This window comes from Gallus gallus, chromosome 10 (assembly GCF_016699485.2).
Source record: "Gallus gallus isolate bGalGal1 chromosome 10, bGalGal1.mat.broiler.GRCg7b, whole genome shotgun sequence".
NCBI lineage: Eukaryota > Metazoa > Chordata > Aves > Galliformes > Phasianidae > Gallus > Gallus gallus.
In genome coordinates this window covers 16,451,185-16,475,250 of record NC_052541.1, presented here as the reverse complement: position 1 = coordinate 16,475,250, position 24,066 = coordinate 16,451,185, and the positions used below count along the sequence as shown (strand labels likewise).

Genomic DNA, 24,066 nt, shown 5'->3' with positions numbered 1-24,066 from the left:
GCGTTGAGGGAAGGCAGAACACCCCACTGGTGGAAGGTGACTGACAAACCCAGGGGAAAAAATCCTCTTACGTTTACCAGTAACCTGCTGATGCTGCGAGGCATTAAATCTAATTATTGTCTTAGGGCAGAGCTGCACCTTTTATGTGAGCGTGTCCCATTACAGAAGGGAGTCTGAATCTCTCGATTCATTTCATAGGCCCTGGGGAGACCACAATGATGTGAGTCACATCGCCCTCCCCGTTCCTGTGCATGCAGGCAAACGCTGTCACAAACACAGGATCGGAGATGTAGCCTAGCAGGATCACAGAATGGCTTGGGTTGGAAGGGACCCCAAGGATCATCAAGAATGCTGTCTTAAAGGTATCGGGAGATGGCAACACCATTATTCTTTCTTCTGACCTCTGACTTTATTCATTCTGCTGCGAGGAAATCACGGCTTGATTCCACATAGAAAGTACTAATGCTATTTTCTAAGTAGTCGATCATTGTGTTCCTACTTTGTATGGGGTGGAACTACTCGCACAACTACGAATTCTTCCAGCTATTTTTTAGCTACTGTCATTTTTTTCTAGCTTCTCTCATAAACCTTTCCATTGGTAAGTTGAAATATTTGAATCTGGGCCCATTTCCCCAAACCTCACCTTCAGTTTTACAACTTTACCAGCTGTTTCTTTATTTTTTTAAACCATTAGTAGGCCTACAGCATTTAAAAATATTTATACAATTTACTGGAGAAATTTCTCAGTAACCAGTGCAAGCTGTGGTTAGAATGGAAATGAAAAGGCTGGAGCTGACAAGAACTGGTTAAGCATGCATTTGCTTTTAAAATACAGCGTATGAATTCTTAAGTATTAGGGCTTATTATGTCAGTTGTTGCACGTGTATTTATTGTCTGTGTGCTGCGGGCACAGATATATGCAGCTATGCATATATGCATCCGTATAAAAGAGAACATGTGTAAAAATCACTTGCTACGGTAACTACTGTGAAAGCCAATAATGGTTGGCTAGCTGTGAAAAGCATGGGAGATAAGAACATGCTTACTATTAATACTGTTCATTTTTAGAAGCGCACACAATGGGGCTCCTATTTTGACATTTTCTTCTGAAATATGAAGTAGGAGACATTGTCAGAGTCAGGATACAGGGCGAGATGGACTTTTAACTGCCTGCTGTACTGATTCTTATCTCACTTTATGGGGTGAATTAGAATTCTTTGGATCAATGGATGTACACTGTCTTTTCTTGTATCAGAATAACATTACACACCTTCTTGTCATTGTAACACACTGCGAGATTTTTTTCAATGATAATGACAAGAGCACGTCAATCATAGGAATTTTATAGTGGGAATTTGCTTCTTATTACATCTTTCACCCAGCAAAATGTTCCATTTTTTCTTCTTGGATTACCATTCAGAGGTTGGCAGCAAAATGTTTGGGGTTTAAAAAAGAGAAAACCTCTCACTTCTGCTGCCAGCTACGGTCCGTAAGTTCCACAGGCATTAACTTCTCTACATCCATGGTTATAAAAATGGCATGGGCAAAGCCTACACTTTGTTCTGCTTTAGTATCTGCCCAGATCAAAGCTTCTCCCTGATAGGCACTATTGTTGGAAAACATTAGTATGCGCTACCTGCATTTTTCCATGTTCAAAGGAAGCAATCACAGAGCACTTCATTTATTTTACTAAGAGCTCAGTAAATGCTGCACTACTGCCATTCTGCAGCAAATGTATTTCCATGTCGAGGTATTATGTTCAACGGACTCTTTTCGAACTCTGGGAAGTGTGTGATATTTTTATTTTGCATAATGAAGGCTGAACACTTAGAAAATTGGATTATTTTAAGGCCTTTAATTCCCTTTACACTTTTTTTATTAACTGGAAATCTGTGTAGACAAGTTCTTCTAGACCCATCATTAGACCCTGGACTCAGTATGTTAGCAAGGTAGATGCAGACTACTGGTGTCCATAGAAGCTGAAATAATGTGGATTACAGAGGATGCCAATAGTTTTTAAAAAACCACTACATGAGGAAGTTACCTCTCCTAAAGAGCAAAGACTTGGCTCCAGCGTTGATGGGGCAGCTGCATTTAGGTGGCTGAAGTTAGCAAACTGAGTCAGCATCTCTGGAGAGAAAGGCGCATTTCCACATCTCTCTCAGGCACTGCTGTGCGTGCACAGATCAATCTCACTCCAACTCAGTGCAATTTAAGCATCTCAGTTAGGAAGATGTTCTTAGGAAAAGGTGCCTCACCACCTCAGGTTAGCACATCATTTTTATTTGGGGCACTCCATGCGTTTTTGCTCAGGACTGTTTGTCCTTCTGACAAATGACCATTCTGAAAACAATTACAGTTGATTAGTCTGTTTTCATACTTTGCTAATCTGTAAAACTTCCCAATTAAAATGGTGTCTTAATTGCAGCATTTTGGTATTAACTGTGTATTAACTGCACTCACGGCCAATTCAAAAATCAAAATAGAAACTTTGTAATAATCTCCTTTTACAGTTTGGGTTATGAGAAGCTGAGAATTCCCTCAGGCTTGACTGATAAAACATGGCATTTGTCCTATTCCTAGGATGATGTTCAGCAAACTTTATGACAGAGGGAAACAGCTGGTAAAGTGGGTTCATGGAAAGGTGAAGGTAATATAGACATAAAAAACAAGAGGATAATGATTTTAAAAGGGATAATAGTTGTAATAACACCATTAACCTTTTGCTTCAAATTATTGAATGTGGGGTCTCTTCAGCAGGCTAATCAAAGGTTTTCATTAAGTGCAATGCAAGAGGAAGTGGCAACATACAACCTGAGGTGATTTTTTTCCCTCTTACAATTATTCACTATCAAACTCAAAGTGAAAAAAAAAAGGACTACTAACCCTTTGGCTTCTGAAGACCCCTTGAAGCTGACTGACTTTCAGAAGAAACAAACTCCTTCTTCCTGCTTTCTAAGAGCTGCGTTTTACAAGGGAAAAAAAATGAAATGAAAAATCATTTGTTTGAGATAGATAGAAAATGAAAGTCAGAGACATAAATAGGTAGTGAAGTGCTACAGGGCAAGCAGAGTGTCGGTGCAACCAGGTGCAAGCTGGCTGTGTGGGTACCACGTGGAGGAGGATCAGCAGCAGGGACTGACCTGTATGGCACTGTGTGCACTGCACAAAGCCATGCGTGCTGCTCTGCTGGGCACCAGGTCAGGCACCTGACTGCAGAGATCTGTGGTGGATGTGGGTTGTGTGAAGCTCCATGCGATGCTGCCCAGCTCACTTCTGGTATTTGAACAGTTAATTCTGTCTGAATCAGTAAAAGCCCGCCTTTCCCTCTTTCATTTCACATGCGTGCAGGGTTGGCTAGCAGAGGCAGGCTGTGCTTTGACAGTTTATTCAAATGTTAAAAGGCAAATGCATCGATGGTGGAAAATTGCCATAGATGATAGAAAAGCTCCTGGTGACTTGATGGAATTATTCAGGAATGTGTCTGGTTAGGCAAATCTCTGTCGTATCGTTTCACAGGCGGCGATCTCTGCTGTTTACTTAGGGCATCTGTCTAAGGTGTGCATCGGAGCACCTCTGGCTGGAAACCTGCATTCTGTATGCAATCAGCAGGGAGAAAATCACCAAGTTAGACACGTACAGCAAGATTGTCTGACTAGCTTGCTATGTGTCGTGTCAATCTAGTATGAAAGGAATAAGTGTAAAAGGAAGTTTGCACTGCTCCTCACTGACAAAACCCCATACTATTAACAGCCCCCTTCTGTGGAATCAGAAGATGGTGAAAGACTTCAGGAGCAGTGTGCCTTGAATTTGAATTAGCCAGACTGAATTTAAAATCAACAAGCTGAAAGGGCTTGAGATAAGAAGTCGGAACATTCAGAGGAAATGAGAACTGTTCCAGGAACTAAAGGTGAAAGAAATACTAAGACACATTAAAAATATTCAGCAAGAAAAGAGGCACCTTTTCTTTTCCTCGGCACCTTTTCTTAGAAGTCATCTATAATCAGTAACCTTTCCCAGACACTTTACCAGGCTGTTTTTAGTAGCTGAATCCTTTGTTTCAAAACCACCCATTGATTCAGTGCCCTAAGAGAGGAGTAATTAAGGTGGACGGAGATCCTGCCCGCTGCCCGCCGCATGGATGTACGAGATGCAGAAGAGAGAGGGAGAAAGGGGAGTTAATTAATTTTTCCAAAGATAATTCTCCCACCACACGAGTCTGCTCTGTTCATCTTCCTATTGATCTGTTCATTTCCACATGCACACATGCTGATACACATATGTATGTATTCCTGAAGGATAATGAACTGTTTAGGCAGTACTTTGTCAGAATGTCATTTAAAGAGTTACATCTTTTTAATGCTCAGTAGTTTAAGCAAACTCCAAGGTTCTTACTCGGCAGTAAACCCATTAAATCATCTTAAATACCATGTCATAATGACAATTTGATGCCACCAGATGTGACACTAGGGATTTTTTTTAAATGCTTTCCTGCAGATACAGCTTCCTGAATTTTAAATTCTCTGGCTTGTTTGCACAGCTGTTAGATCACACAGCGCTGCCATCTTTTTGCCTTGCATCAGTTATTCACTAAATCGTGTGTGGCGTGACTACAAACTCACTACATCTAAAATGTTTAGGCTCAGATCCACTTCACCCTCATAAAGACTCGATAGTTGGGCTTTATGTGAGTGGGTGTATGGGCATTAAAATCCAAGAGCAGTATCCATTCCAGCTGTGGAGCTCCCTCATGGGGAGATCTTAGGGATGCAGGCAGAACACTGCCTCCTGCATACCTTTAGCTGCTTAGCATCGTGGATGTATGAAGAATTCAGTCGCCTGGCCCCTTTCCCTGCTCTTCTCACACTGTCAGCCAAAAAGGCAACCACAACAGTAGCATGGCACCACTTGGACACAAGAGAGACTTGGGAGAGGAAGCACATTAGCAAGATGGTGCAGGAGTCCAAAACCATTACATACAAAGAAATAAGTATTTTGCACAGTGCACGTTTAAGTGGTGCAGAAAGCTATGGGAGGGTGTGGAAAAACTGGAGGCCAACAACAAAAATACGCAGAACGAGGAGCAAACTGAATGGAGGATAGATTACTCCCTGCCCATGAAACATGGTGGTCCGGGCCAACCTCTAATCCAAAAGTCCCTTAGGTCTGGCTCACAGAAAGGAGCAGACTCTCTAAGGAACAACCTGTCTCTCCTCCAGACCACCAGCGCTGGACCAAAGTCAGGACAGGGGCCTTGGCTGTGATCCACTGTGTGAGTGACCATGTTTGGGCTTTCTGTCACACTGTGATTGTAGGTGGGTGGGTGCCATGTGATGTGATGTGACAAACAAGGCCACTCTCCCTCTGAGACACTGCAGCAGATGTGCATTTTCCCCTAGAGAAGGTGATGTGTGTGGGATGTGTGTTGGCAAGGACCTGGAGTGAGGTCATGAGTAAGAGTGTGCTATAGCAAGTGTGATTGCATCCGGCAGAAGCACTGGTGGTGGGACTGGAGCTGTTCTTTGTTAGGCCAAAATCTCTGTCTGTGACCTGAAGAGACTGCTGAGCAATTTGTCTGAGAGTCAGAACAATCAGCACAAGGCTCTGAAGGCCTGGCTGGCTGTGAGTGCCAAACAGCGCCCGGAACTCAGCCCGAATGTAATTCAGTGTTACAACAATACCAAAGTCCTGTCACTGCCAAAGGACTGTGGAATCTCAATATAACATGAATTAATCTTTAAAAGTCTGTTTCAAAGCCCAGTGGAAAGATTAATGTTGACTTGCATAGTGTTTTTGTTTGATTGGCTGTTTGGCTTCGTGGCTAACACGTGAAGGTTTGAGCACGCAGTGCTGCCCTGATCACCCTCCGCTGAAGTGTAATTTTTGATAACATCAGTAAATACAAAACAGAAACGAAATGACGACAGTATCTGAGCAGCCTGTGATAGCAAATGAGGTGGAAAAGTTAAATGGATATAGAAAAGGATCCCCAGAGGTTGGATCGCAGCACGGTGCTGGTAGCAACCTACTTGTTTCCATACTGGTATCAACATGTGGAGCTCTAAATCCTTCTGAATCGTGGCTGAACTGAGAGATTTGCTCATAGCTACCTTTTCTCTTATTCATGTTGTATAAGCTGCCCTCCTCTCCTACTGGCAAACAAATAAAATTTCTGTGCCAGCTATAGCAGCAGTTTACATGGAAATGCAATGAAGCAATTTCAGGAAAGTATTAGATGTAATTTTGCCTTTTTTTGCTGTCACTTAGCAGCTCGAAAGAGGAACTGCACCGATGTGCAGAGACTGGCGTGTTCTATGCAAACTCATAACACAATCTCATTGACTGCTTGTGGACCCCCATCTCTCTCTGTTTCCATCTGTTGTTTTATGTTTTAAGACTAAGTTGTTTGGAAGATGTCCAGATTTCTCTCTTCCCCAACTTGCATACAGTACCTGCCTGCCTTAGGCTCCTTATATAGACAGCAGACAGAGAAGCTTCTCCAAAGAATGAGCTGCTGGTGTGCCGTGGTGCTCCTGTTCTCCCCCTCGCCCTTCTTCCATTCTCCTCCTCTGACTACAGAGGGCTTTTATAGGGTGCCTGAATACACTGCCTCAGTTAACGGCCAAAGTTTGATGGGATGAATGTGGGCTATGCCACCTTCTTCTGTTGGTGATTATTCAGACTTAAGATAACACAAACTGTAAAGAGTATGAGTGGGGATCCATCACATTCTTGTGGCCCACGAGTGGCAACAGCAGAAGCTGCCACATCTTGGTCCATGAAATAGCTCACGGCTGACAGTATTTCAAGAGATAACAAGGGAATTTCAAGCTTATCCAAGAAAAAAGAAATGACACAGAATATAAATAAGCAAAGTGCATAAAACATAAACCCAATCCTATTAAAATTAACTGTGTTTTAATTTCTGAAAAGGATGACATGTTGTTGTTAGGGTGTGCTGAACAGGAAAAGATTACATGCATCATTAAGAGAAACTGTTTTCAAGGGCCCTTTTAAAAAATGTGTATCTCTGTTTGCAATTGCCATGTGCAAAATATAAAAATCAGAGAAGGGGAAAAAAAAAAGCAAGCAGTGGAAATAGCTCATTTTGTGAATTCTAGGAAAAAATACACCATCTGTGATTTAGTGCAGTTCCCAAGTTCCCATCTGTGACTGAAGCAGTCCTCGTTGAGGGCTGAATTCCTGAGCCGTTCCGTATGATAAAGTATTTCTCTTGGAAGAAGCTTGGGCTAATGGGTTGGTGTGTCTGGAATGCGGCTCTCCTAGGTGAGACATGAAACCCTAGAGGTCTGTCTGCCTCTAGCGGCCAGCTACAGTTCACATAAACAGAAGAAAGTGAAAGGAGGTCAACAATCTCAGACCCATTTTTATCAGTGTTTCTGTACTGCTTTTTATCAGGTCGCTGGGATGTAAGAGGTCTGGATGGTGATTTCATACTCTCTAGCATAAGGCTGTATGGTTGCATGCTTGCATACTTCTAAAAGTATAGTATCTTTTTAAAAAATAATCCTATTTCTCCATTTTACCTACTTGGCTGTGTTTTAAGTGAAGGCTGCAGGCAGCTAGCTGAGGTAAGTGTCTGAACTAGGGAGAAAAGCCTCTTCTCCTTTGGCTTTCCTGTGTATATTATACCTCAGAAGAGTGTGTGTTGTCAGCTGCATTCCCAGCCCAACATTCTTCCATGTGGGCAGATGGAAGCACTGTAGTCCCTGCACAATGAGGCAGCTGCAAAACAGAAGCTCTATCCATTTCCTTTTGTTGTTGCTGTTAATTTCCCAGCAGAGTGCCGGCAGCAGGCTTCCACTGCAGACTCACTGCTAGAGTCTTCTGACGCCTCTGTCTGCAGTGTCACTGCAACCTGGGTCTGAGTGCAGAGGTGGCCTTCGCTGTATCACGTACTTCTATACATGCAACACTTTCCATTCCAGTGCTGTATTAAATACACACACATCCACCGTGGCACGATTTCAGTTACCACTGAAATTTATATCTGAATAATAAATGCATTCACCTATTTAATTTATGTTTATATTTTCTACTCTGTATAATTATATGCTGATTATACAATTATAGAAAATACATGCACATTTTGCACGATGATGCTGTTAATGAAATAATGCCCGTAGTAGAGCTCCGTGTGTGTGTGTATACGTGTGTTTATGGAAATACAGCCACAGGTGGTTGTGTCAGAGTTGTCCAGAGCTAGCTGGGCTCCACCTGCAGTGAGGTGTGCTGCTCGAGCAGACGGTGGCTCAGTGGAGGAGTGTGTTTGTTGTTACTGTTATCACCTGTGGCTGTATCTAGTTGTATTACAAAATGGTTTCGGCTTTATTATAAAACACCTGTGATAAGGATGTTCATCCAACCTGATTTGGTGCTCGACTGACTCAGCTCCCTGCCCCTAGTTTTGGTGCACTGTGTGAGGTGCATGGAGCTGCCCAAAAGGGACACCTCAGAGCCCCTTACACTGTGCAGCACAGGTTGGGCTGCTGGACCTACATCTGCCCGTGCCTCTGTTGGTTTTAGGACAAGGGTTTCATTGCGTGTATGCAGCCTCAGAGCGGCCAGGTACCATTCCAAGGCAGCACTACTTGTCACTGTGCGAGCATGCGAGGGATGGGGCAAATTCATGTCATGGTATGCGATGCTGTAGTGCTCGGCTGCTAACTCAGAGAGTACAATTGCAGTTGGCTCCCGTACAGCCCTCTGGTCTGGGTGCTCTCATGCTTGCTGGGGCTTCCTAGTCACTGGTTTAATACAGATGAATAAACAAACAAGTAGCAGCCATTGATACCATCGGCATCTGTGTTTGCACTGATGGCAAGCAAAGCGATTCACCCAAGCTAACAGAACAAAACTGCATCAGAGCTGGGGGCAGGATGCCTCCCTCCACCTGCCTTCCCTGGGCATCAGCTGCTCCCTGCATAGCTCCTCGAGGGAGAAAAAAGTTCTGTTCAAGCGAGTAATGCCATGGCCGTGCCTCTGCCATACAGTACAGGCCTTGCAGCCAAAGGGTTAAAAAGAAATGAGCGCATTTGGCATGCTCTGCGGAGTTCCCAAAGTCTGAACATGAATGACCAAATTGCTTTTTACTTTTTAAATTAAGCCCTCTGTCCGTATGCATGCAGCTAACACTGTTGTTCCATTAAATGAAAGAATTTGTTCCCACTCGTATTCTTAATAGGGTAAGACCCTGCAGTTCCGTCTCACAACTTTACTGACACAAGATCTTATTAAAAGCAATCCTCCCCCTCTCCTCCTTGAAATCTGAGCTTCTGATAGCTTCATCCACACTGTGTTTATTTTATATACGCAGCTCTGCAGCTGCTGCTTCCTTCTTCTCCGATAAATGACAGTGTAACTGTTGCATCCACTAAAAAAAAGTAAATAAAATTAAATGGGGAAGAACAATACATCTCTGGCAGAGAATAGGAAATCTTTTAAGGCACGTATCTAAATTGTACAGCCTGATCTTAATTGTGAGGATAATTCTTTGTTATTTCAAGCAACTTGGAACATGACAGAAAAGGCACACTCTTGGCAGTACATCCAGAAAGATTTCTTTGGAAACAATGGAGAGAATTCTCCTGAACTGGAAAGAGATTGAGGCTTCCTTACTAGGTTAACAGTGCTATACTCTGTGATGAAAGGAGAATGTCAGAATATGCTAGAATCTATTGTTTGGTTGGCTTGGAAGGTTTTTGCAGCACAGACAATACTGGATGAGGCCCAGCAGTGGGTGTTACATGGCAGGACAGCAGTATGAGGTGCCACTGTTAGCAGTGAGGAGCCCCATGCGCAGCCCCCTCTGTTCAGCTCTGTCTCTCGCTCTGCAGGAGGACAGAGAGCAGGAGCTTTCCCCTCATCCTTCCCAGCTGGTGAGCCTCGCTGAGGCCATGCTGGGCTGATGCCACCAACGTATGGCTCCTTCTGGGCTCTAGGCCACTGCCCTGCCATTATCACTGCCCTCTGTTTGTGCCATCACTGATGAAACCACCAAGCACAGTGAAGGCCAGCAGCAGCCATAGTAGTCAGCCATGGCTGTGGGACTGAGGTACAATTTCAAGGTCTCTATTCAGTACTGAGACAAAACTCTTGAATTTATCAGCCATTTGTCTATGGAGCTGGGAAACAATATTAAGCAGAGGCAGAACAAAGCAAGAGAGAGTTATGTGAAATCAAACCTCTATGTTAGAATAGGACAACATTTAAGGGTAACCTCTGAAACTGGAATTGCTCGGCTCTTCCTGGAGTAAGGGGAAGCTGTGCAACGTGCAGTCAGCTTGTTGGTAGCCTGACCAGTTCACAAACTGCAGAGCTGAGACACTGAGGGAAAGCAAGTTGCTGGAGGGGAGTTAGGGACAGAGACAGTCGGGTAGCTGAGGAAAAAAGAGGACCTTGTACAGTAATCTGTAGGAAGGGTGAAGAAATAGTTCCAAGCAATGAAACACTGACCTTGGTGAGGATGAGAGGATAAATAAGTAATCCAGGTGATGACTTAAAAATGTAGAAATCTTTTATTTAAAAGAAAGAGGAAAAAAAAGCTACAGAAGGTGGAATGTGCTAAGAAAGACCTTGGGAAAGATCAAACGGGGCCAAGCACTGCAGCTCTGTGTGAAGAGCGGCAGTTGACATTCAGTCGAGGTGTAAGCATTATCAAAAGGATGAAGGAATAATGGCTATACAAGGAAAGAAAAAGGTTTCCAAAACAAGTGAAGCAGCACTAGTGGGAGATTTCCCCTGGATGCCATCTGGGAGATGTGTGCAGGAAGGGGTGAGGAAGGGCACTGGCTCAGGAAAGCACGTGGCATGACTGTTCTCAAGCTGCTCAGCAGGACTCAGCTTTTCCACCTTTCCAGATGCAGGCGCTCACCAGCTCTGCCTCAGCTTCCCGGTAAGAGATGCCCAACCACAAGTGTGGCACTGCAGCCCAAGCAGGTCCCCAGGAAGGTGCCATGGGGACACAGCTCTGCAGAGGATAGGCTCCAGGTGTGTCTGCTGTTGCACTCGGCAGCTCTGTGTGGATAACCTGAGCCTTACAGAACCTAAGCCTCCTACATGTCGTGCTTAACGTATAATCTGTGGCAGTTCACCCTTGCACCTAAATAAGATACTGGCAAGTTGTTTACTGTGGCCTCAGCCACAGTAAACTTTTGTGCCACACTTGTAGGGCACTTGCTGGGCGCAGTGCTGCCTGAAGGCCTGACCTGGGAGAGGGTGGGGTAAATAAACCTCAGCTTCCCGGAGAAGAGGAGGATGCTCTGGACCGTGCTCACATACCTGCTCTGCAAGGCAGGCTGAGGCTGGCTGTGGGTTACTATTCCAGTGTAGCCTCAGGGGTAAATAAAAGAGGCCACGTTCCCATGAATGCTGGCCCTTGTACCACTACAGGTGTTAACAGGAAAAAGGGCAGCTTCCTGACCTGAGCCAACCCATAAGAAAGCATCTGAGATACCTGCAGGTCTCCCTGTTTCAATACAGCTTCTTGTATATGCTGCAGCTTTAGGCAGAATATGAAGTAGTTTGATATTAATATAAGCTAGAGCTCATCATGAAATAATCATGCCATCTTTGGTGAAAGTGAGAATCTGTCTGGGAACTGCTCAGGTATTTCTCTGTGGACTACATGCTGAATTAGGGCCAATGAGGTGCTGAGGACACAGTAAGCAAAAAGTCCTGCCCTGTGAATGAGGGCAATAAGGGAGATCTTCTTTTAGTTGCATAAACTATTAACCTTTCTTGCTGCAAAGTGCCATCTAGTGTTCACAGACAGTCCTGCTGGCTGGGGAATTGCAATTTCAGGCAAACAGTTTAGAAGACTGTAAAGGAGGCAGACAAATCAACTTCAATAACTAGATATTATTGGCTGTTAATACAGTTGTCCTCAGCTTCTTCATTACATGATGGAATGGGAAATGTTTCAACTGGGTAAAATGTAACCTAGCTGTCAGAAAGCAAAACAGAGACCATGCTGAAGGAGCATGTTATCTTGAAACCAACCGTGCAATTTCATGCACAAAATATGTGCCCAGTGATGTATCAAATTTGCACGTGCAGTGAGCATTATGGCATTATGAATGTTGTTTGTATTGCTTCTGTGTGCTGATTTGGGAAGTCACATTAGGGCCTGCACACATGGAGTGGTGTAGGAAGCTCTCTTCCCTGCAAGTTTGTAAACCACCTGCAATGAGTCAGTGACTCCAGGAACAGGAGAGCAGGTTAATGATCATCACACGCTGTGGGTAGGAGCATGCAAGCTAGTTCTGTATGCAGATTAGTAATGCAATAGCAAACATACTTGATAGTCTTAAACCAGACCCAGCAAAGACACAGTTTATCATCTGAAGTCTAAGAATCGGGAATCTAAGATCCACAAGAATGGTTAGAAATTGGAGGTGGAGGAGAGGTAAAAAAGGGCATGAAAATAATTCCACATTCAGGACCGTATCTGGGCCATCTTTCACACAGGGCTGGGGCAGCCCTCATCGGCTTGGCAGTTCTCCTGCCAGATCTGATCACCCCTGAAACCACCTCGAGCACAGACCTCAAACAGAAAGGTTGTTATTATTATTTGTTGTTATCTGCAAAATGCTGACAGCACTTAGAAGCACCAGAGGATTCATGCCTTGGGTTTTGCTCTTGCAATGGCCAGGAGCACAGTCTAATTAGCCCTAAAAATGTCCATGATAGAGAACAACCCTACTGACAGGGAGCAAATTAGGTCTCTGACCTAGCAAAGCATTTAAACATGTGCCACATATTTTAGTACATGTATCTTTAGATTAAGACCTGGATGATGTAACCTTTTCTGCAGTATGAAGCACAGCCCAACTTGCTTGCAGAGGAACCCTTGCTTACAGTATTAATCTGCTTTCTAAACCGACTCCTTTTGTCTGGAAAAAACATTAGGGCTCACACCCAAACCAGAGGATCTTTGCCATTTACTCTCCTAGAATTTCCTTAGGAAAACTCACCCCCATGTCCAGCTGTCCAAAGCAGCTGCCTTTGGCGGTGCTGGCTACTAACATCTGTGGAGAAGCTCAGAGTAGCTTCAGCACATCTGTGCCACAACCACAGCCCTGTCTTCTCGAAGGTAACACAGACCTTTCCGTGATAGTTGGTCATCTAAGAGACTCTTATTCCCTGCATCACACGGTCCTGTCTTTACACACAGGCAGTGCACAATCAGTCTTACGGCTATCTCAGCGAGAATGACAACAGGTCCTCCTTTCTTTTTGCCCTTTGTGATCTGCTGAATTGCTCCAGAATTCCTCGTCTCATTTCAGTAATAAATGACAAAACAAATACAACAGCAGTGAAGAGCCTGGAAGGTTGCACCAACTACAGAGGATAGTGAGAAGTATGCAGATTTATCTTCTTGGAGTTTGGAAAGCAGCAGTTGACTCACAGCTTGAGGGAATCACCTCATTGTCTGAGTTAATATTAACTTTATGATGTTCTGAGATGACTCTGTGGTAATGAGGACTTTATGAGGAGCTACATGACCCTCAAGAGAATTTTGAGTTTAAAGTTTTACCCTGTATTTTCTCATGTGATGTAAGAGGTGTAAGCTCTGCAGGACAGACTGGGAGCACGTCTGCTTTCCTTTCCAAGCCACATGATGACCGTGGTGGGTGGCTCCAAGATGGGTAGAACAGGAGGCTTAAGAAAGGGGCTCATGGAAGGAGGGAAGCAAATACTGTACACTGGAAAAGACAGAAGGCCTGAAATATTTCTATTTCTTCCTTCCTTTTCTAACAGGATTATTCTGTGATGTGTGTGCTATAGGCGGTGATGTAGAATCCTAGCAGCAGGTGTGTGCAAGGCTTGGGATGTGCTCATACAAAAGAAATAAAATAAAATCAGGCACTTTCAAGTATCAAAACAGTATTTTTCCCAACACAAAAAGACATTATTAAAGGAAAGGGTTATCCAATATTTGTTCAGTTTAGCTACTCCAGAATACACTTCCAACGCATCCTTCCAATGGTCAGAAGGATACCCGCCACAACACAAGGGAACTGTTTCAGTAAATCTATCCTCAGAACTCTGGTTTGAGCAAAATGATGGGTTTTTTTCAGACTGTGGTCTAAAAATCTCAGGGTTCATGACTGATTTGTGCAGAATAAGGAAGAGGTAAGCAATACAAACAGGGCAATCTTAAGATTTGCTATCCCAAGAGCTGGAACCCCCACAGAATCATCTTCAGGAATCTGTGAATTAAGAAAAGTTACACACAGCTGTGCTGGAGAATTCTCTTCAGATAGGTGCTCACCCCAGAGGCAAAGTTTTCGAGTGAAAGATCATGCATTACATCCTTAGCTAATCTGTGAAAATAGTTAATTGCCTCCCCTTGACATGAAACATCCCTACCTGATGTGTAGCCTGAGTTCATACAGCTTCCACTTCTAGCCAATGGTTTCTGCTGCATCTCAATGGCATGCTCTTCTAACTGGAAATATCTGTTTTTGTTTTTGTTTTTTTTTTTGAAAGTATGGATGCTATTTTAATTGCCAATTACTGATTAATAGAAGGAATTCAATAATACATAATAAAAAGACCTTATAATATGAATTACATGTGGCCCAGCTTTACTGCTTAAGTCATGCCTCAGTCACTGATTGGAATGGTTTATCCAAGTGCTTATCTTTAAGCCTCAATATAATCCCACTGAACTCAGCAGTAGAAGGCCCCCTTCAGTACTAAAAACCCAAGCTCCAGCCATAGCATTTTACAATTTTAGTACCCGACAACCAAAGTGTTTGCCAACTGCAATCTTTCTTTTCATTTTTGGCTTCTCTTGGGTGTATTATGTGACTCTAGTTTTACTCATTAAAGTCTCAGATTGTGCTTGTTTTGTTAACAACCATTAGGGCAGGGGTTCTGACTCCTAATTGGCACCATCTGGAAATGAGAAGGAAATTGCTTGGGATGAACGCAAAGACGAGGAAAGTCCTTACACTTCTTCATGTTTGCAAAACTTGTCCCATTTGCAACAGCCACATCTAACCTAGGAACGTGCCCGCCCTTCCATTTCTGCTGGGAGCTGGTGGGAGTGTTTTCTTTCAAGAAAAAGATAATGGACGTGTTGCCAGCAGAACTAGAAAATAATCATTTTGAAGTGGAAAGTCGCTCAATTCAGGCTGCTGGAGAACGAGGCCTTTTTATGCAAATTGAATATCTTTGTTCCCAGTTTTTTCCAATCTTGCACCACTTGTTCAGCATTTCCTCATTTTCTGGCACTGGTTTCCATAGCTGCATGCAATCACACTCTCACACAGATGCCATTCTGTGTTCAAAGCACTGAATGCTACAGGGCATATTAGTGTTTTTATGCTTTAGATCTATCCTTATGTAACTTCAGAGCTCATTAATATATACCATTTTGTGTGATTAAAAAACAACAACCTGGCACATGAAAAACTTTGAACAGGAAAATGAAATGTAAGGAAAATGGCTTTCTTTTCATTATGCAGATTTTAAGCTAGACATGAGATGTGCCCAGAGCATCAGTGGAGTAAGTATTGGCTACTGCAAGGCAGCGATTCCCTGACTGCAGCCCTGCAGACTGCATGTCAAAAGAAAGAAACAGGAGAAGTCAAATGCTATTTAACTGCAAAGACTGTCACATTCTGATTTCAGAGCAGGGGATACAAATGAATGGAAAGAGCCCATGGCATTCGTCTGAAGGCCTTTTAAAATCTCACTGAAAGGTGTATTCTTTTGCAGTGTAGGACAGAGACTGGACTGAGATGTGCAGGTATGGGAATGATGGCCTCAATTTGAATAGTGAATGAGCACAGAAAGGCATAAAAGCTCTGGCTGTTGGTGAAGCACAGTTCTCCTAGTTAGGTTACAGCCTGAAATGCTGACTCTGAAACTGCTGTGCCAAAAAGTATTCAGATGATGCGTGCCAGCACATAGTACTCTAGCTGTAGATGCAGGTTTTGAAGCAATGAGAGTGACATGGGCGTTTTTCTGACCATCAGTTCTGACCTACAACTGCTTTCTGTCTAATGACACCAGCGTGTCACCTGCTAGCCAAAGCACAGGCTGTTTCAGCACTAAAAGCCATAAGTGAGTGTCTCTTTCAGGTTCCTCTCCTCGACAATGCTTACTGTCCTTCCAGGGCATCCTGATTACCTCCAAGAACAAGGCTGCCCAGCACAGGCTTCTGTTCTCCTAACTGACCTAATGCTGTAGGTGCATGTGGCTTGGATGGCATCACTCAGCAAAGCAGCATCCATCTAATGTAAGAGTCTATATTTATAAGGGGCAGGTTTACAGAAAAAAAAAGATATGTTGTGTTAAGGTGGTTGGAATTTGTTGATGCAGCATGAGCAGTGGCAATAATGTAAAATCTGGCATATAACCCCCTCAATGCTCACTAAACCCTTCTAGAAATGGGCATGCAAACCCATTTTTCCCGTCATATCTGTGACTTTGTGTTAAGGGGTATGTGACTTGAGCAGCAATGCAGCCCTTGGTCAGCTGGAGAGGTAAGGGAGAGAGCCACCCAACCCACACAGTTCTGCTTCCAAACAGCAGCTCCGAGCGTTTTCCCAGTGCTGGGAAGTTTCCTCCTTCTCCTTTTCCTGCTGTAGTTAAAAGGAATGTACTGATTATACGGAACTATGGCAGCAAATTGCTACTAATGTATGAAATGAAAATCCACGCCTCATGGCACAGAGATCTTAGACAGATACTCTGCAATTACTGCCTTGCTACAATTTCTGCTGGGTGTTACTCAAACACAATACTGAGCACAGGCAATTTACTGCAGAGGTCATAAAAAAAATCTCATTAAACCCACATCATTTAAGACCAGGTAGTTTCCCAGCTCACGTTTTGGCTTGGCACAAAGCTGTGGGACCTGGCTGGGTGGCTGCCCACAGGAAAAATCCCTCTCTGGTTGAGGAAAAGCAGTGGCAGTGGGAAGGGTGAGCTGTGTGCTGTATGGGAGGACATGGAGGCTGACCAGCTGCACGTTTCTCTCACTGTCTTGCAGAAGCATGGGATGTAGCCAGCTGCTGAGAGAGCAGGTGAGATGTGGAGAGGCTTAAGAGCTGAGCAGGTCTCTCGAGTAGCCAACAACCTGAACCTGATAGCCATTTATTTCCTGGGAATAGCAAGCCCCCAGGGATTGGGCATTCTCTCCCATGTGATAATCTGTTGAATACTCTACAAGATACTGGACCAAATTTTCTCCGCAGCGGCATCAGGTACTGCTGCTGGGAGCAGGCAGGGCCAGTTGGCAGCAGTGCAGGCGTCTCATGAATGTGCTGATGTAGCACTGACACGGGAGCTGCTGCCAGGGCCCTGCCTGCAGAAGGGTAGGCAGGAGTCAGAACTATCTTTGTGCAGTGTAATTTAGTGACAGGCCCAGCTGTCCTGACTCCTGTTTTTAGGTGATAAATACCCCACACAGAGGTGCCACAACTGTGCCAGTCAGGGTGAATCAAACTCTCCAAACAGCCACCACTGAGGCATTTCGCCTTCTCCAGCTAACGACCCAAGGTGTCAGCTGGTTGATGTAACACGAGTAAACACATTTCCTGTCATCCAGGTCTTCTACAGCCAGATGACACTCGGCATCTGAGTGAGGTGTCAGTCCAAGAAGAAATGCAGGCTCCCAGATCTGCCTCCTTGATGCTGGCCATGGCTGGCTGGAGCCTCTGCAGGGGATGACATCTGTGTTCATCAACTCTGCTTCTTGCTGCCCAGCTCTGGGGCTGGGCCATGCTGCCTGACTACAGCGGGAGCTGTGGTGGAAGCAGAAGCTCTGTGGGTGAGCCAGGTGCCTGGCAGGGGCTCCGGCACGTCTGGGAATAAACACACCTGAGTGACTGTAGGAAAGATGGTTCAGCCCAAGAGACTGTAGCTACAGACGTTGACAAAGCCCAACAAAAAAACCCCAATATCGGTTTACTGACTTTTCTTCCAAGACAGTGACGGTACATTTTTAAAATAAGTTAATTCCCTTCCTGCAGCACCCTAGCACATCCTTTTTATTTTTGTCTATAAAGCCTAGCTTTCCATTGGAATATTACAACTGAAAGAAAATACGTGATATTGATGGGAAAACAACACAATGACATCAGATACCCAAGGAGAGATATTTGTATATACAGAGAGAGTTTAACCTCAAAGACTCAGTTCACCTATTCATGTGTGATTTATATTGCCCCAGGCTCCTAGGCAGACTGAACACTGACACCCTTTGATGTTGAAAGAAGCCTGGTGACTGGCCTTTGGAGAGATTTGTGATGTCTCTATCAGCCTGTCAGTGGAAAACCAGGCAGCAAAGCCAGGCCCCCTGAAGATTTCAAGGCCTTGTAGGCAGAGGAATTGTGTAAGCATTTTAGTTTCACCAAGCGCTTGAGAGGCTGAGCACAAACAGGCAGTCTAATTGAGTGGCTGCAGAGCAGCGTGCTGCAGTCTGTATCTGCATGGCTCTCCATGACCCATGCCATTTTGGCCAGGAAGAGGGGCCAGCAATGTGTGCATTTAGCAATTGCATGTCCCAGGTTGCTGGAGTGCTTTTGAAGCATTGTGGAGATATGAGAACCCGCAGCCAAGGCTTTAAAGTGAGGAATAAACCTTGCTTATTTGAAATGGAAAGCATTTTCTTGTACTTGCAGATGGGCAGATAGGCCCTGCCCCTAATTACTGCTCATCTCTGTGGTATCAGGTGTCAAGGGTTTTCAGTGGGATGAAATAGTCCTGAATAGGTTTGACATCCTACAAAGAAAAGGACAATACCACAAGAAAAAAGAAGTGCCAGCAGTGCAATATGTGCTGTACAGCTCTGGCACAGGACCAGATCATGCACCACGGTTAGCGATGGGAAGCAGGTGGCAGGAGGGACCAGGGGCTGATGCTCCTTGTGGGGTGAATTCCCAGACAATGTGTTGAGCAACACTTTGGAAGATAGGATTAAAATTCAATATAATGCTGATAGATTGGGGTAATGACTTGAAAACAGTAACACATGATATAATAAAGACAGCTGTAGAATGGTTTACATGGAATTAAGGACTGCTGGCTAGGCACAGCAGGATCTGAGGATTACTGGGGATTATAAACTGAAGATGCATCTAAAATATGATGCTATTGCAAAAACAAACAAAGGACCAGTGCTCCATGGCTATATTGGGGATGAGAGCTCATCTGAATCAGATGTGTCCAAGGTTGCAGCTCATCAGGAAATGTACAGAAACTGTCCAAGCATTTGGAGACTAAGACCAGGTGGGAGCTGGTATGCACCGCTTGGCAAACACAGACTAAGGAATTGCCTTTGAGAGAGAGAATGAGGCATCTAGGAAGTGAATTTTCTAGTGGTCTTTGAGAACTAAAAAGTGAAGCTGTTGTTAACTCAGAAACAGATGAAGAGAATGGGTAAGGACCCCAATGAACAAATGTCACTAAGTGTCATGCTCTGATGATGCTTTCTGCTTTACCAGAATTGTGCTTAGCCTGCTAACATGTAACTGGTTCATTTTACATGTGATACAGTTGAATCAATCAATCAATCAATCAATCAATTAATTAATTATTATTATTGACAACCCAATTATGTTGGGCCACAATGAAGAGGGCAGGAATATGGAGATACATTACTTTTTCTCTCTGGCTGCATCTCTGAGAAGCACTGCACCTATAGCATTAGCAATGTCATTTATTGTCCTTTACATGCACTTGTCCCTTTGGAAAGTCAAATGCTGGTATCATCCTTCCTTTCTTTTTCCTTGTGCCCTTCAAGTGAAAGGACTGCAAAGTCATAGGCTTAAAGGTTGTGAACGGAACATCTGATGCTGGAAAGCAGGTATCCATACATTTACCTCAGTGGGAAAGTGGAGAGTAATTGTGGGTTCTGATTTTCCATGGAGCCTCTGTGGGAAACTAATAGTCTGGACTTGTCCTTTCTGAGGCCTAATTATGTCTCTCTGTCAAGCTATAAAAACAAGAGTCTGCAGCATCACAGGGGAAAATGAAAGCTATTGGCCTGTGTTCTGCATTTAATAGGATGTCAAAATCTAAAGCACAGTCTGACTGGTTTTTGACTGGGGTTAGAAAAGAAAATGCAACTAATTAGGCTGTTCTGAATATCCCTCTCTGTCTCATAGCAGTAGACTTGCAAACTGTAGCGTACTGGGAGTCCCAAACTCTCTGATCAGTGCTGCTGTCTGGATGGGAGGGGTCTTTACTGCTGATGGGATTCAGGCTCCACTTGAGCAACATCACTATTAGCGAGGACAGTTTTCTGGGAAATGCTTTGTGCCATCCAACTTCTATGTGTGAAGGAGATGGAAAAACAGCTAAGATTTTAGGTGTAAGGAGCTGGAGATGAGCGCTCCATTGGAATCCTCACACCCAAGTGATGAACTTGTCCTTTCAGCTTTCTTTGAAGATTATTTTCCGAAGTCTCTGACAATGAAGAAAGATTTGGAAAGCACGTTGCGTATGAATTGCAGGTTTTACTCTTCCCTGAATCAAAGTAACACAGAGTGGTATTCAGTATATATAAAAAAATACTGGAGCTAGAATTCACCCTCAAAATAGCCCAGGTGCCTTAAGTGTGAATGAAAGCAGCTGGCCCCAGCCTTCGGTCAGCCTGCTCTTCCATGTTTCTCTCTTCCACCTGCATCTATGTCCTAACCATTAACTCTGATCCCAGACTTGTAGAGCTGCTTCCTTCTCGTCTGCAATCCTTCATAAGGAGATAAAAGAGGCAACATGATCATCGATGTGTAGAAAGCCCGACACAGCAGGACATGATGCTCTATATATAAACAATTAATGCATTAATTACACTTTGGAGTCTGCTGTGTTAGATGTTAGATGACGTCCTAGTGCCTTCCTCTATTCTTTAGAAGTTAATTTGAGGGGTTTTTTTGTTGGTTTTTCTTTGCACTGAAGACATTTATTGGAGAGAACTGCAGGAGTTACTAGTTCCTTTTACCTTTCCCTTGTCAGCTGCCCTCATTCTGAACCAATGCTACGCTCAGCTGGCTCCTCATGTTTTACAGATGAACTGAAATAAAAGTGGAATTTGTCCCACTGTGAAATAGAGGAAGAGGAAAAAATAACTGTCTGCAAGATTTTTCATGCAAGTCCCACATTCTTGGTTTTGCCCTCTTTTTGACATAGAAATTTGATTGTCTTCTGCTTAGACATTCTAAGGCACCTTTCTGGTTTTCATTCTTTTTTCTGATCTAACATTGGGTTAGTCAGGAAACTGCCAACTTTGCCTCACAGTCGAAATTAAACACTGCAATTCAAACTGAGAGGACATCAATGGGCAGGAAAAAAATGAGGTCTCAAAATGGTGTTTTTGTAAATGTCACTTCTACAGGGTCTTGCACGAGGAATTGAGTTAGGAAAGCAGTCAATGAGTCTGCAAGAAAAGAGAAGGTCTTTCCAGAAGTCAGCCTAAAAAGGAAGAAAAAGAGTGGAAGAGAGAGCAAAAAGAGAATGAACTGCATAACCATAAGGAACTTAGGAAGCTGAGAGAAACGAGCACCTGGATCATTGTGGAGACTGAGAAAATACTGTGTGACGAGGCCTTAACACTTACGTGGAGATTTATAGCTGCTGTTTCCAATAACTGCACGGTGATTTCACCCACAAATAATAGTTTCTGTGGAGACAGCTAACCCATGCTGCTAAGTGTGCCTCTTCCCAGGTTGCAGCAGCAAAACAGACTCAAAGCAGCTTGGGCTCGGTACAAGAAGCAGAAAACAAATGCTCGCTTGGAAACCTTGTCCAGGCAGACCCTTCTTCTCTGGCACTGAATGGCATCCACTTGGCAGCAGCAAGGAAAGCGATGGGACTTGACCATCACTTGAAAAACTCTTTCGCCCTGGGTCTGTCCTGTGTTTCCAGCTGCAGAACTGATCTCCCTAAAGATGAGGGCAGCAAAACTGTGGCCTTTCTATGCCTTACCCTCAGTGGCCCCAGTTTTATTAGAAGAAAGTCTGAGCAGGAGCCAGTAGCTTCATTCTGGTCTAATCTCAAGATATACCCATGAAGGTGCTCATCTGGTGGCAGGCCTCTAGTCCAGGCAGGGACCAGTCACACACTGCTTTCCTTGGCCCCTGAGGACAAGCTTCCCAAAGCTTACGGAGGAGCTACTTAGGTAAGACCTGCATCTGTATTTTTAGGAAAGTCTTTGAGAATAGTCTTAACCTAAATGCCCATTTAAGCCTTACTGAACCGTGATGGAGGCGGATTTACACACAAGCTTAAATAATTTCCTGACTGCAAGCTGCAGCTCTAAGTTTTGTGTATTGTTTCCAGTTTAGTGATGATAGCCCTCTCTCAGCGTAAGTAATGTGTGAGTTATGCAGCATAGGGAGAATGAAATGATAAATTATCACTTCTGAGAGAATAGCCAGTTTGTTTGCCTCTCCCCAGCAGCTATTTCCTACTGCAGATGCTCACAATGGTTCCTCCAATCAGCAAAAAAGCCTTCCTGATGGCCCCATGCATAGCTCAGCCTGTCAGGAGCCACCCAAATCCCACATCTGAGCACAAAGGTGTGGGGCATTTCAAAGGTCTGACAGTGACTGCAATCAGAAACTGCAGTTAAAAGTACAGGCCACCTACAAATGGAGGGCGGAATAATAACCACACACTTAAATTTAGCATAAAAAGTTATAAAGTAGGCATTATGGTGGTGGGAGAGTTTGCATTTTTCTCCTCTATTTTCATCTGTACGGCTTAAAGGGTTGGAGGGGATGTGCTGTGCAAATAAAGGATTACTTTTACCTTTTAATCTGTGGCATAAAGATGACATAAAATCTACCCCTGTGAGTTGCCATGTAAATGAATCCAAGTCAAATAATACACAGGGAGCAACAAAGCAACCCAACCCAGCCTGCTCTGCAATATGGGTGTTTAATTTGTGCACAGAAATCCCAGGAACTGAAAAAAACTGGGGCCATTTCAAATGCACAGACCCACGCCACCCTCCTTCCCACAAAAGCTGATCTTTTACAATATTTTTTAAATATTTTTTTTTTTTTTAGGAGAACGGACAGCGAGGGAAGAAAGGTCAGCAAATCCATGTTAGATGATAGCACAGATTCCTCGGCTACAAAACGCAAGGGCCGAGCAGAACAAAGAGATTTGCATTCTAAGTGATGCAAAGCAGCCAGCAGCGTTTTAATGTTGTGTTTGCTCTGTGATGTCTTCATCAGGCGCTCAAAGGCAGCGGCTCTGGCAGCCGTGGGTCCCTGTGAGCCTGTCAAACTCCGTTTCCATGGTTTTCCTTCAGGCAGCACCATCGGCAGACAGCACGGAAACGGACCCCTGCAACCTGTTTTGAACAGTGTCTCTGATGTAGGGCCCCAGAGCGGGCATCAAACTAGCAACAAGCAGCAAGAAAATAACAATTTTGCTTTTCGCAGGTGTCAGAACGGCAAACAAAAGGCTGTTTATAAAAGATGCAACATCCCCTTTTTGTCGGTGTTGGCAGTTTAAAGTCAGCTGGGCAGCCGTTAAGGAGGAGGTTTTGGATGGGGTGTGCTGTGAGAGGGAGCTCGTCTTGAGGAATTCCAATTGTTTCCTCTTGCATCCTTTAGCCTCACTAAACAGGGCCTTCTCATCGCTGAGCTAATAGCTATTAATGCTGTTTCAATTATTCTGTTTGTGTGAATGACCAGGGCTATTTTTTATAATTATATGCATACATATATTTCCAGACAAAGAAAGCGTAAGGGTCTCATTCTTCCTTACCTTGAAAAACAAACAGTTCAGAACACGTTAAGCATCTGAAGCGGTATTTCAGCACTGAAAGAGACCAGTTTGTTACCTGTACTGGCAAGAATGGACACTCAGTGCCACAGGGCTCACAGCCTGTGCTTGTGAGCTGTGCAGGGTTACCTGGGAGCTTGCAGCACATGACCCACACACTCATCTGGGGCTTCCAGGGCACAGCTCCTTGCTTCACACATCCACCTGGAGGTCAGCAGGCTGTACGGATGGCAGGCCAGGATTCCTGGTTCCTCTGAACCTCGACGTTTGCAGCTCCTTTTCAGAGTT

General features: G+C 44.1%; 1 protein-coding gene and 1 long non-coding RNA gene across 15 annotated transcripts in view; one reads left to right on the top strand and one right to left on the bottom strand.

Moving 5' to 3' along the window:
- Positions 1 to 24,066, bottom strand: part of LOC112533186 — a 113,497-nt gene that overhangs the window by 4,224 nt on the left and 85,207 nt on the right. Inside the window, exons 4-6 of one of the 7 annotated variants that reach the window (XR_005862599.2) lie at positions 23,908 to 24,066; positions 23,761 to 23,836; positions 7,924 to 23,341 (exon numbers count right to left, since the gene is read on the bottom strand). This is a non-coding gene — a long non-coding RNA (uncharacterized LOC112533186). The other 6 variants (XR_005862602.2, XR_005862593.2, XR_005862601.2 and 3 more) reach the window with 6 other exon arrangements.
- Positions 1 to 24,066, top strand: part of FAM169B (family with sequence similarity 169 member B) — a 266,727-nt gene that overhangs the window by 216,510 nt on the left and 26,151 nt on the right. The gene's annotated exons all lie outside the window — the stretch shown is intronic.